Source organism: Triturus cristatus, chromosome 11 (assembly GCF_964204655.1).
Source record: "Triturus cristatus chromosome 11, aTriCri1.1, whole genome shotgun sequence".
In the NCBI taxonomy this organism is placed as follows: domain Eukaryota; kingdom Metazoa; phylum Chordata; class Amphibia; order Caudata; family Salamandridae; genus Triturus; species Triturus cristatus.
The window spans coordinates 133,393,185-133,406,434 of NC_140594.1; the positions used below are offsets into that span (position 1 = coordinate 133,393,185).

The 13,250-nt window shown below is 43.6% G+C and overlaps 5 non-coding genes across 5 annotated transcripts; all 5 read left to right on the forward strand.

Moving 5' to 3' along the window:
- Window positions 1-595: 595 nt before the first annotated feature.
- LOC146783620 (U4 spliceosomal RNA) lies at window positions 596-736 on the forward strand. Its single transcript, XR_014971131.1, has one exon. It is a non-coding gene; the product is annotated as a U4 spliceosomal RNA (small nuclear RNA).
- Window positions 737-5,646: 4,910 nt separating this feature from the next.
- On the forward strand, window positions 5,647-5,787 carry LOC146783621 (U4 spliceosomal RNA). The gene has a single exon (XR_014971120.1). It is a non-coding gene; the product is annotated as a U4 spliceosomal RNA (small nuclear RNA).
- An 821-nt stretch (window positions 5,788-6,608) lies between these two features.
- Window positions 6,609-6,749, forward strand: LOC146783622 (U4 spliceosomal RNA). Its single transcript, XR_014971192.1, has one exon. It is a non-coding gene; the product is annotated as a U4 spliceosomal RNA (small nuclear RNA).
- A 4,017-nt stretch (window positions 6,750-10,766) lies between these two features.
- On the forward strand, window positions 10,767-10,907 carry LOC146783623 (U4 spliceosomal RNA). Its single transcript, XR_014971055.1, has one exon. It is a non-coding gene; the product is annotated as a U4 spliceosomal RNA (small nuclear RNA).
- Window positions 10,908-11,728: 821 nt separating this feature from the next.
- Window positions 11,729-11,869, forward strand: LOC146783624 (U4 spliceosomal RNA). Its single transcript, XR_014971247.1, has one exon. It is a non-coding gene; the product is annotated as a U4 spliceosomal RNA (small nuclear RNA).
- The last annotated feature ends 1,381 nt before the right edge of the window (window positions 11,870-13,250 follow it).

Consider the following 13,250-nt stretch of genomic DNA (forward strand, 5'->3'; position numbering starts at 1 on the left):
AAGTACATTCAGCAATTCAGCAAAAAGTGGGGGCATACCATTCAAGAAAGATGGCACTTTCACACAACTATTTTGTCGGCTATTGAGTGAATAGCTGAGATTGTACACTCCTTTGTCGGCAGACTGATATGTATCCATTTACAAGAAAGGCATCTCGTATCCGGGTGAACAAGAGGCGCCAAAGTTAACTCTTGTAATATTCTAGAATAGTACACCTTTGGTTGCTTTCTTGCATTTAGGTACAAGAACTAGTTTTGGGAGGAGCCTGCTTGGGCTTAGGAGGATATGTGGTTGCATACATAATCATGTACTGATGACATCCCACATAGAGAGGGATGAAGGGAGGTGCCAAAGGAGGCTGTATAGTGAAATCTGCTAATTAGCATACGGAATCCCAGAGCCCAACGGGCACTTACCTGCAGAAGCAACAGAAGATAGAGTAGTACATATGATGTCTGGGTTTTGACTCGAGTGATAGAAAACATAGAAAGTATGCTTGCATATCTCTCTGATCGGTGCACGTTTCAAATTTGTCTCGCTGTAACAGACAAAAGTGTCACCGTTGTGGGACTGCTCATATCGCCTAGCTGATGTTATCTTTGTGCAGTGGCAGTATCGTAGCCAATGAGGTCTATCCGAGGCGTGATTATTGTTTATTGAAAACTTTACCCAATACCCCGCCATGTCAACTTGAAAAATAGTTGATATTGGCAATTTTTGATAGTTTCTATGGAGGCTGGATCAATTGTGTCAAAAGAAGATTGATTATACATCATTATAGTTATTTAGTAAGCAAAGAGGTGTAGATATTTTTCATAGAATGTCAATACTCATTGGTCAATATGTTTTTTTAACAACTGTTTTATTTCAACTAAAGTGTTTCTCATATCTGTGGAAGAGGGTCCTCTTAATCAATAGGTAAGGTACACGTATTAAACTTTGTGATCTAATTGTCTTGGAAGCTGCACAGTGTCCAAAGCTTCAGACATTCATTCAGCATCTCTCTAAGTAGCAGAGCTAATGTGCTATTTTGTCGGCTATTGAGTGAATAGCTGAGATTGTACACTCCTTTGTCGGCAGACTGATATGTATCCTTTTACAAGAAAGGCATCTTGTATCTGGGTGAACAAAGAGGTGCCAAAGTGAACTCTTGTAATATTCTAGAATAGTACTCCTTTGGATGCTCTGCTTGCATTTAGGTACAATAACTCGTTTTGGGAGGAGCCAGATGGGGCTTAGGAGTATATGTGTTTGCATACAGAATCATGTACTGATGACATCACACATAGAGAGGGATGAAGGGAGGTGCCAAAGGAGGCTGTATAGTGAAATCTGCTAATTAGCATATGGAATCCCAGAGCCCAATGGGTACTTATCTGCAGAACCAACAGAAGATAAAGTAGTCCACCTGATGTCTGGCTTTTGACCTGAGTGATAGAAAACATAGAAAGTATGCTTGCATATCTCTCTGATCAGTGCATATGTTCCAACTTTGTCTCCCTGTAAGAGACAAAAGTGCCACGATTGTGGGACTGCTCATATTGCCAATTGGACGTTATCTTTGAATAGTGGCAGTATTGTAACTAATGCGGTGTATCCGAGGTGTGATTGTTGCATCTTTACGGAGGCTAGATCAATTGTGTCAAAAAACGATTGATTATACATCAATGTATTTGTTCAGTAAGAAAAAAGGTGTAGATATTTTTCATAGAATATCAATACTCTTTGCTCGACATGTTTTTCATTAACTGTTTCATTTCAACCAACGTGTTTTTTATATGCGTAAAAGAGGGTCCGCTTAATCATTAGGTAAGGTACACATATTAAACTTTGGGTGCTAATTGATTTAGAAGCTGCGCAGTGTCCGAAGATTCAGACATTTATTCAGCATCTCTCTAGGTTTTAGATCAAATGTACTATTGTGAGAAAGTGGCTCTGTATATACTGTTCCAAAATAGGTACAGGGTGTACAGAGTCCACAGTCCCCAGAGGTTTGGCAGAGGCTAAAGTTAGAAATAACCTTAGTCTCTAAAGTGGTAGCTTGGTCGAGCAGTAAGGCAGTATCAGAGGACAGTGTAAAGCATTTGTTGTACACACTCAGTCAGCGAAATGATTTCACACACTCAATAACTGAACTCTAGGCCAATGGTTTGTATAAAAAATATATGTCTGTTTTGTTTTAGAACCAAAAATAGGAATTAAAATATACTTTCTCAGAATGAGATGCTTTATTTAAATACTTTTGCAATATGCAATTGGCTTTTGTAGAAAGTTATAAGTTGTTGCAATAGGCAACACAGTTTTAAACACAATAATGCATTGAGTTCAATGGAAATTTCAAGTTATTTGCAATAGATTACTTTCAGGATTACTTTAGAGATTCCAGGACTGGATCCTAGATTCAGTCCTGGGACAGTACTTAGAAACAAGTGATAAAAGTCGACTTAGTTACTACTAGGATTTTTAAGTAATATTTTGCTATTTTAAAAGTTGACACTTAGAAGAAATTTCATAGAAAACAGTCAATGATTCCCTATGGAAGAAAATTCAAGCTGCAGGTATAGTATGTTCTCGTTACTTTTGTAATCCAGTACTGGGTGCCTAGACTCAGTACTGGGACCTTTATCCAAAACAGGTAAGTAATTAAGTTTTCAGAAGTTATACGATTTTTAAAGAATATTTAAAGTTTGCAGAAATTGACACTGAAGAAATTTCACAGAAAAACAGTCAATGATTCCCTATGGAAGAAAATTGGGTTACTGGTAAGTACAGTTGTAAGTATTTTTCAGAGTCAGTGCTGGGCACCAAGATCCAGCACTTGGAGCTCACCTAATAGCAGGTGAGTATTTTCGTTTTCGTTACTCGGCTGATTTTTGGTGAATTTCTAAGTTTTGAAAACTCCACACTTTGAAGAAATTTTCAGAAGAAACCAGTCAATGTTACCCTATGGAGAAAATTTAGTTATCGGTTTAAAGGTAAGTACTCGACTGGCAGAGTTAAGGTTCTGGGCATAGACTCAGGGGTCTCCCAGGGTCAGGTAGGTAGAGTTTTTTCACCCTCAGCGGCACAGGGGCAGCCGGGTGCAGAGAGAGTTAGGCCCAATGTTATCCTATGAGAGGTAGGGGGGCCTTGGTTGGTGGCTGCTGACTAGCAGGCTACGCGGCTGTGGGAGCTGGGCTCCTGGTCACTTGCTCAGGGCAAATGGGGAAGTAGATAGGTGTAGAGGTTACACTGCCAGGGCCACTCGGGCGGCTGGGTGCAGGGTGCTTTTGAGCTCTTGGGCGCTCAATTGATTTCAATGGGAGAGCTCCGGTTTAGAAAAAGATTGCAAGCTCGGGGACGAAGATTCTTTAGGCGCCACCACCACTTCGAGAGGTAAGTTGGGTAGTTGGAGGATAGGTAGGTACCCAGGATTTGGGCACAGGGAGCCGCAGGGCGCTGGGTGCAGGGGTGCCTTTTGGTGTCGGGAAATCTTACCCTCTGTTGATCGCGTTGGGGGGGGTACCTGGTTCTGAGGCTGCAGGTGTCGTCAGGAGCGTCTAGGGAAGTCCTTGGGTGCCGGACTCGGGTTCACAGTCGTCGTGGGGTCGTCCTCGTGGTCTTTGGTCACTCCGGCACAGGCCAGGCTTGGCGGGTGCAGAGTGTGTAGGGTTCGCGGTTCCGGGCTGATGCCAGGGATTAGAAGTAGATTTTGAGTAGAGCCTCTACTCATGGGAGTCCCAGGGGCTTAGAGCCAAAAGGTAGCAAGGTCCTCCGGGGTTTGTGAGGTTGCTGGCCACAATAGATGCCGGGTTGGAGCAGGAGCAGGTTCGAGTGTCGCCAGGCCTGTAGGGCTGGGGCCAAAGCAGTTTGTGTCTTCCTCTTCTTAGCAGCTGCAGGGCAGGTCTTCTTTCTTCTTCCTCTTCTTTGTATTTCGGAATCTGGAATCTGGGGAAGGAAGGTTCAGGGTGCCCCTAAATACTAAATTTAGGGGCGTTACAGGTAGGCGAAGGGCAGGGACCAATGGGTCCCTGTCCTGGGGTGAGTACACCCCCTATTCAGCCACTCTCCTCTGGGAGGGGGGCAGCAGCCTAGTCCTGATTGGGTAGGGCCTCCCATCTTCAAGATGGCGAGCGCCCGGAGATGTGCTTCACCTCGCCTTCCCCACCTGAGGGGTGGGGTTGGCAGGCTGGCCCATCCCCTGTCCTTATTTGGGGTTTCCGGCCAAGCTTCCCGCCAGAGTGGGGGTTGCAAGTGGCCTGGGGAAGCTCACTGAGGCGGCATGCCTTTGAAGCTTCCCCCTGCCCATCCTGGGGGAGGAGATCTAGCATCTCGCCCAGGATGTGCATTGTTGCAGACCCAGGAGAGCAGGGGCTCTCCTACCCAGGGGTCCAGCAACATGTCTACTGTGTGGCAGCCTAGGCAGCCTCAGAACAGACGTGGATTGTAGGTTAGGTTTCAGGGGGCCTCTCTAAGATGCCCTCTGTGGTGCTTGGTACATTAAATACCATACTGGCATCAGTGTGGGTTTAATGTGCTGAGCAGTTTGATACCAAACTTCTCAGTCTTCTGTGCTGCCATTGTAGTGCTGTGGAGTTTGTGTTTGACAAGCTCCCAGCACCATGTACTCTTAAATGGAAGCACTGCACTTACAGGGCCCAGGAATGGACCTGGGTACTGTAGGGGCACCGGGCTCCTGCCTCTGTGCCCACACCACTGGCATAGGGCACCCAGCTAGAGGGGTGGCCGATGTATGCCAGGGCAGTGAAGGTTGTGGGCATGGCACACAGGGATGTGTGCCATGTCGATTCTCTGTTTTGTCTTGTACCCAGACACTCAGCCTGCCAGGGCAGTGTGTGTGTGTTAGGGTACAGGGCCTCTAAGGGTGGCACAATGAGTGCTGCAGCCCTTAGAGGCCTTCCCTGGTCACAAGGCCCTGGGTACCTAGGGTACCACTTACCAGGGGCTGACATGTGGCCAGGTTTTGCCAATTTTGTTTTGAGATTTTTGTTTTGGGAAGTAACATAGGCCCTGGGCTCCTGATTGGCAGGAGTCCAGGGCACACTCAGTCAAAGTACATTCAGCAATTCAGCAAAAAGTGGGGGCATACCATTCAAGAAAGATGGCACTTTCACACAACTATTTTGTCGGCTATTGAGTGAATAGCTGAGATTGTACACTCCTTTGTCCGCAGACTGATATGTATCCATTTACAAGAAAGGCATCTCGTATCCGGGTGAACAAGAGGCGCCAAAGTTAACTCTTGTAATATTCTAGAATAGTACACCTTTGGTTGCTTTCTTGCATTTAGGTACAAGAACTAGTTTTGGGAGGAGCCTGCTTGGGCTTAGGAGGATATGTGGTTGCATACATAATCATGTACTGATGACATCCCACATAGAGAGGGATGAAGGGAGGTGCCAAACGAGGCTGTATAGTGAAATCTGCTAATTAGCATACGGAATCCCAGAGCCCAACGGGCACTTACCTGCAGAAGCAACAGAAGATAGAGTAGTACATATCATGTCTGGCTTTTGACTCGAGTGATAGAAAACATAGAAAGTATGCTTGCATATCTCTCTGATCGGTGCACGTTTCAAATTTGTCTCCCTGTAACAGACAAAAGTGTCACCGTTGTGGGACTGCTCATATCGCCGAGCTGATGTTATCTTTGTGCAGTGGCAGTATTGTAGTCAATGAGGTCTATCCGAGGCGTGATTATTGCTTATTGAAAACTTTACCCAATACCCCGCCATGTCAACTTGAAAAATAGTTGATATTGGCAATTTTTGATAGTCTCTATGGAGGCTGGATCAATTGTGTCAAAAGAAGATTGATTATACATCATTATAGTTATTTAATAAGCAAAGACGTGTAGATATTTTTCATAGAATGTCAATACTCATTGGTCAATATGTTTTTTTAACAACTGTTTTATTTCAACTAAAGTGTTTCTCATATCTGTGGAAAAGGGTCCTCTTAATCAATAGGTAAGGTACACGTATTAAACTTTGTGATCTAATTGTCTTGGAAGCTGCACAGTGTCCAAAGCTTCAGACATTCAATCAGCATCTCTCTAAGTAGCAGAGCTAATGTGCTATTTTGTCGGCTATTGAGTGAATAGCTGAGATTGTACACTCCTTTGTCGGCAGACTGATATGTATCCTTTTACAAGAAAGGCATCTTGTATCTGGGTGAACAAAGAGGTGCCAAAGTGAACTCTTGTAATATTCTAGAATAGTACTCCTTTGGTTGCTCTGCTTGCATTTAGGTACAATAACTCGTTTTGGAAGGAGCCAGATGGGGCTTAGGAGTATATGTGTTTGCATACAGAATCATGTACTGATGACATCACACATAGAGAGGGATGAAGGGAGGTGCCAAAGGAGGCTGTATAGTGAAATCTGCTAATTAGCATATGGAATCCCAGAGCCCAATGGGTACTTATCTGCAGAACCAACAGAAGATAAAGTAGTCCACCTGTTGTCTGGCTTTTGACCTGAGTGATAGAAAACATAGAAAGTATGCTTGCATATCTCTCTGATCAGTGCATATGTTCCAACTTTGTCTCCCTGTAAGAGACAAAAGTGCCACGATTGTGGGACTGCTCATATTGCCAATTGGACGTTATCTTTGAATAGTGGCAGTATTGTAACCAATGCGGTGTATCCGAGGTGTGATTGTTGCTTATTCAAAACTTTATGCAATACCCAGTCTTGTCAACTTGAACAACAGTTGTTGTTGGTAATTTAGGATAATCTTTATGGAGGCTAGATCAATTGTGTCAAAAAATGATTGATTATACATCAATGTATTTATTCAGTAAGAAAAAAGGTGTAGATATTTTTCATAGAATATCAATACTCTTTGCTCGATATGTTTTTCATTAACTGTTTCATTTCAACCAACGTGTTTTTTATATGCGTAAAAGAGGGTCCGCTTAATCATTAGGTAAGGTACACATATTAAACTTTGGGTGCTAATTGATTTAGAAGCTGCGCAGTGTCCGAAGATTCAGACATTTATTCAGCATCTCTCTAGGTTTTAGATCAAATGTACTATTGTGAGAAAGTGGCTCTGTATATACTGTTCCAAAATAGGTACAGGGTGTACAGAGTCCACAGTCCCCAGAGGTTTGGCAGAGGCTAAAGTTAGAAATAACCTTAGTCTCTAAAGTGGTAGCTTGGTCGAGCAGTAAGGCAGTATCAGAGGACAGTGTAAAGCATTTGTTGTACACACTCAGTCAGCGAAATGATTTCACACACTCAATAACTGAACTCTAGGCCAATGGTTTGTATAAAAAATATATGTCTGTTTTGTTTTAGAACCAACAATAGGAATTAAAATATACTTTCTCAGAATGAGATGCTTTATTTAAATACTTTTGCAATATGCAATTGGCTTTTGTAGAAAGTTATAAGTTGTTGCAATAGGCAACACAGTTTTAAACACAATAATGCATTGAGTTCAATGGAAATTTAAAGTTATTTGCAATAGATTACTTTCAGGATTACTTTAGAGATTCCAGGACTGGATCCTAGATTCAGTCCTGGGACAATACTTAGAAACAAGTGATAAAAGTCGACTTAGTTACTACTAGGAATTTTAAGTAATATTTTGCTATTTTAAAAGTTGACACTTAGAAGAAATTTCATAGAAAACAGTCAATGATTCCCTATGGAAGAAAATTCAAGCTGCAGGTATAGTATGTTCTCGTTACTTTTGTAATCCAGTACTGGGTGCCTAGACTCAGTACTGGGACCTTTATCCAAAACAGGTAAGTAATTAAGTTTTCAGAAGTTATACGATTTTTAAAGAATATTTAAAGTTTGCAGAAATTGACACTGAAGAAATTTCACAGAAAAACAGTCAATGATTCCCTATGGAAGAAAATTGGGTTACTGGTAAGTACAGTTGTAAGTATTTTTCAGAGTCAGTGCTGGGCACCAAGATCCAGCACTTGGAGCTCACCTAATAGCAGGTGAGTATTTTTGTTTTCGTTACTCGGCTGATTTTTGGTGAATTTCTAAGTTTTGAAAACTCCACACTTTGAAGAAATTTTCAGAAGAAACCAGTCAATGTTACCCTATGGAGAAAATTGAGTTATCGGTTTAAAGTTAAGTACTCGACTGGCAGAGTTAAGGTTCTGGGCATAGACTCAGGGGTCTCCCAGGGTCAGGTAGGTAGAGTGTTTTCACCCTCAGCGGCACAGGGGCAGCCGGGTGCAGAGAGAGTTAGGCCCAATGTTATCCTATGAGAGGTAGGGGGGCCTTGGTTGGTGGCTGCTGACTAGCAGGCTACGCGGCTGTGGGAGCTGGGCTCCTGGTCACTTGCTCAGGGCAAATGGGGAAGTAGATAGGTGTAGAGGTTACACTGCCAGGGCCACTCGGGCGGCTGGGTGCAGGGTGCTTTTGAGCTCTTGGGCGCTCAATTGATTTCAATGGGAGAGCTCCGGTTTAGAAAAAGATTGCAAGCTCGGGGACCAAGATTCTTTAGGTGCCACCACCACTTCGAGAGGTAAGTTGGGTAGTTGGAGGATAGGTAGGTACCCAGGATTTGGGCACAGGGAGCCGCAGGGCGCCGGGTGCAGGGGTGCCTTTTGGTGTCGGGAAATCTTACCCTCTGTTGATCGTGTTGGGGGGGTACCTGGTTCTGAGGCTGCAGGTGTCGTCAGGAGCGTCTAGGGAAGTCCTTGGGTGCCGGACTCGGGTTCACAGTCGTCGTGGGGTCGTCCTCGTGGTCTTTGGTCACTCCGGCACAGGCCAGGCTTGGCGGGTGCAGAGTGTGTAGGGTTCGCGGTTCCGGGCTGATGCCAGGGATTAGAAGTAGATTTTGAGTAGAGCCTCTACTCATGGGAGTCCCAGGGGCTTAGAGCCAAAAGGTAGCCAGGTCCTCCGGGGTTTGTGAGGTTGCTGGCCACAATAGATGCCGGGTTGGAGCAGGAGCAGGTTCGAGTGTCGCCAGGCCTGTAGGGCTGGTGCCAAAGCAGCTGGTGTCTTCCTCTTCTTAGCAGCTGCAGGGCAGGTCTTCTTTCTTCTTCCTCTTCTTTGTATTTCGGAATCTGGAATCTGGGGAAGGAAGGTTCAGGGTGCCCCTAAATACTAAATTTAGGGGCGTTACAGGTAGGCGAAGGGCAGGGACCAATGGGTCCCTGTCCTGGGGTGAGTACACCCCCTATTCAGCCACTCTCCTCTGGGAGGGGGGCAGCAGCCTAGTCCTGATTGGGTAGGGCCTCCCATCTTCAAGATGGCGAGCGCCCGGAGATGTGCTTCACCTCGCCTTCCCCACCTGAGGGGTGGAGTTGGCAGGCTGGCCCATCCCCTGTCCTTGTTTGGGGTTTCCGGCCAAGCTTCCCGCCAGAGTGGGGGTTGCAAGTGGCCTGGGGAAGCTCACAGAGGCGTCATGCCTTTGAAGCTTCCCCCTGCCCATCCTGGGGGAGGAGATCTAGCATCTCGGCCAGGATGTGCATTGTTGCAGACCCAGGAGAGCAGGGGCTCTCCTACCCAGGGGTCCAGCAACATGTCTGCTGTGTGGCAGCCTAGGCAGCCTCAGAACAGACGTGGATTGTAGGTTAGGTTTCAGGGGGCCTCTCTAAGATGCCCTCTGTGGTGCTTGGTACATTAAATACCATACTGGCATCAGTGTGGGTTTAATGTGCTGAGCAGTTTGATACCAAACTTCTCAGTCTTCTGTGCTGCCATTATAGTGCTGTGGAGTTCGTGTTTGACAAGCTCCCAGCACCATGTACTCTTAAATGGAAGCACTGCACTTACAGGGCCCAGGAATGGACCTGGGTACTGTAGGGGCACCGGGCTCCTGCCTCTGTGCCCACACCACTGGCATAGGGCACCCAGCTAGAGGGGTGGCTGATGTATGCCAGGGCAGTGAAGGTTGTGGGCATGGCACACAGGGATGTGTGCCATGTCGATTCTCTGTTTTGTCTTGTACCCAGACACTCAGCCTGCCAGGGCAGTGTGTGTGTGTTAGGGTACAGGGCCTCTAAGGGTGGCACAATGAGTGCTGCAGCCCTTAGAGGCCTTCCCTGGTCACAAGGCCCTGGGTACCTAGGGTACCACTTACCAGGGGCTGACATGTGGCCAGGGTTTGCCAATTTTGTTTTGAGATTTTTGTTTTGGGAAGGAACATAGGCCCTGGGCTCCTGATTGGCAGGAGTCCAGGGCACACTCAGTCAAAGTACATTCAGCAATTCAGCAAAAAGTGGGGGCATACCATTCAAGAAAGATGGCACTTTCACACAACTATTTTGTTGGCTATTGAGTGAATAGCTGAGATTGTACACTCCTTTGTCCGCAGACTGATATGTATCCATTTACAAGAAAGGCATCTCGTATCCGGGTGAACAAGAGGCGCCAAAGTTAACTCTTGTAATATTCTAGAATAGTACACCTTTGGTTGCTTTCTTGCATTTAGGTACAAGAACTAGTTGTGGGAGGAGCCTGCTTGGGCTTAGGAGGATATGTGGTTGCATACATAATCATGTACTGATGACATCCCACATAGAGAGGGATGAAGGGAGGTGCCAAAGGAGGCTGTATAGTGAAATCTGCTAATTAGCATACGGAATCCCAGAGCCCAACGGGCACTTACCTGCAGAAGCAACAGAAGATAGAGTAGTACATATGATGTCTGGCTTTTGACTCGAGTGATAGAAAACATAGAAAGTATGCTTGCATATCTCTCTGATCGGTGCACGTTTCAAATTTGTCTCCCTGTAACAGACAAAAGTGTCACCGTTGTGGGACTGCTCATATCGCCTAGCTGATGTTATCTTTGTGCAGTGGCAGTATCGTAGCCAATGAGGTTTATCCGAGGCGTGATTATTGCTTATTGAAAACTTTACCCAATACCCCGCCATGTCAACTTGAAAAATAGTTGATATTGGCAATTTTTGATAGTCTCTATGGAGGCTGGATAAATTGTGTCAAAAGAAGATTGATTATACATCATTATAGTTATTTAGTAAGCAAAGAGGTGTAGATATTTTTCATAGAATGTCAATACTCATTGGTCAATATGTTTTTTTAACAACTGTTTTATTTCAACTAAAGTGTTTCTCATATCAGTGGAAAAGGGTCCTCTTAATCAATAGGTAAGGTACACGTATTAAACTTTGTGATCTAATTGTCTTGGAAGCTGCACAGTGTCCAAAGCTTCAGACATTCATTCAGCATCTCTCTAAGTAGCAGAGCTAATGTGCTATTTTGTCTGCTATTGAGTGAATAGCTGAGATTGTACACTCCTTTGTCGGCAGACTGATATGTATCCTTTTACAAGAAAGGCATCTTGTATCTGGGTGAACAAAGAGGTGCCAAAGTGAACTCTTGTAATATTCTAGAATAGTACTCCTTTGGTTGCTCTGCTTGCATTTAGGTGCAATAACTCGTTTTGGGAGGAGCCAGATGGGGCTTAGGAGTATATGTGTTTGCATACAGAATCATGTACTGATGACATCACACATAGAGAGGGATGAAGGGAGGTGCCAAAGGAGGCTGTATAGTGAAATCTGCTAATTAGCATATGGAATCCCAGAGCCCAATGGGTACTTTTCTGCAGAACCAACAGAAGATAAAATAGTCCACCTGATGTCTGGCTTTTGACCTGAGTGATAGAAAACATAGAAAGCATGCTTGCATATCTCTCTGATCAGTGCATATGTTCCAACTTTGTCTCCCTGAAAGAGACAAAAGTGTCACGATTGTGGGACTGCTCATATTGCCAATTGGACGTTATCTTTGAATAGTGGCAGTATTGTAACCAATGCGGTGTATACGAGGTGTGATTGTTGCTTATTCAAAACTTTACGCAATACCCAGTCTTGTCAACTAGAACAATAGTTGTTGTTGGTAATTTAGGATAATCTTTACGGAGGCTAGATCAATTGTGTCAAAAAATGATTGATTATACATCAATGTATTTATTCAGTAAGAAAAAAGGTGTAGATATTTTTCATAGAATATCAATACTCTTTGCTCGATATGTTTTTCATTAACTGTTTCATTTCAACCAACGTGTTTTTTATATGCGTAAAAGAGGGTCCGCTTAATCATTAGGTAAGGTACACATATTAAACTTTGGGTGCTAATTGTTTTAGAAGCTGCGCAGTGTCCGAAGATTCAGACATTTATTCAGCATCTCTCTAGGTTTTAGATCAAATGTACTATTGTGAGAAAGTGGCTCTGTATATACTGTTCCAAAATAGGTACAGGGTGTACAGAGTCCACAATCCCCAGAGGTTTGGCAGAGGCTAAAGTTAGAAATAACCTTAGTCTCTAAAGTGGTAGCTTGGTCGAGCAGTAAGGCAGTATCAGAGGACAGTGTAAAGCATTTGTTGTACACACTCAGTCAGCAAAATGATTTCACACACTCAATAACTGAACTCTAGGCCAATGGTTTGTATAAAAAATATATGTCTGTTTTGTTTTAGAACCAACAATAGGAATTAAAATATACTTTCTCAGAATGAGATGCTTTATTTAAATACTTTTGCAATATGCAATTGGCTTTTGTAGAAAGTTATAAGTTGTTGCAATAGGCAACACAGTTTTAAACACAATAATGCATTGAGTTCAATGGAAATTTAAAGTTATTTGCAATAGATTACTTTCAGGATTACTTTAGAGATTCCAGGACTGGATCCTAGATTCAGTCCTGGGACAGTACTTAGAAACAAGTGATAAAAGTCGACTTAGTTACTACTAGGATTTTTAAGTAATATTTTGCTATTTTAAAAGTTGACACTTAGAAGAAATTTCATAGAAAACAGTCAATGATTCCCTATGGAAGAAAATTCAAGCTGCAGGTATAGTATGTTCTCGTTACTTTTGTAATCCAGTACTGGGTGCCTAGACTCAGTACTGAGACCTTTATCCAAAACAGGTAAGTAATTACGTTTTCAGAAGTTATACGATTTTTAAAGAATATTTAAAGTTTGCAGAAATTGACACTTTGAAGAAATTTCACAGAAAAACAGTCAATGATTCGCCATGGAAGAAAATTGGGTTACTGGTAAGTACAGTTGTAAGTATTTTTCAGAGTCAGTGCTGGGCACCAAGATCAAGCACTGGGAGCTCACCTAATAGCAGGTGAGTATTTTCGTTTTCGTTACTCGGCTGATTTTTGGTGAATTTCTAAGTTTTGAAAACTCCACACTTTGAAGAAATTTTCAGAAGAAACCAGTCAATGTTACCCTATGGAGAAAATTGAGTTATCGGTTTAAAGGTAAGTACTCGACTGGCAGAGTTAAGGTTCTG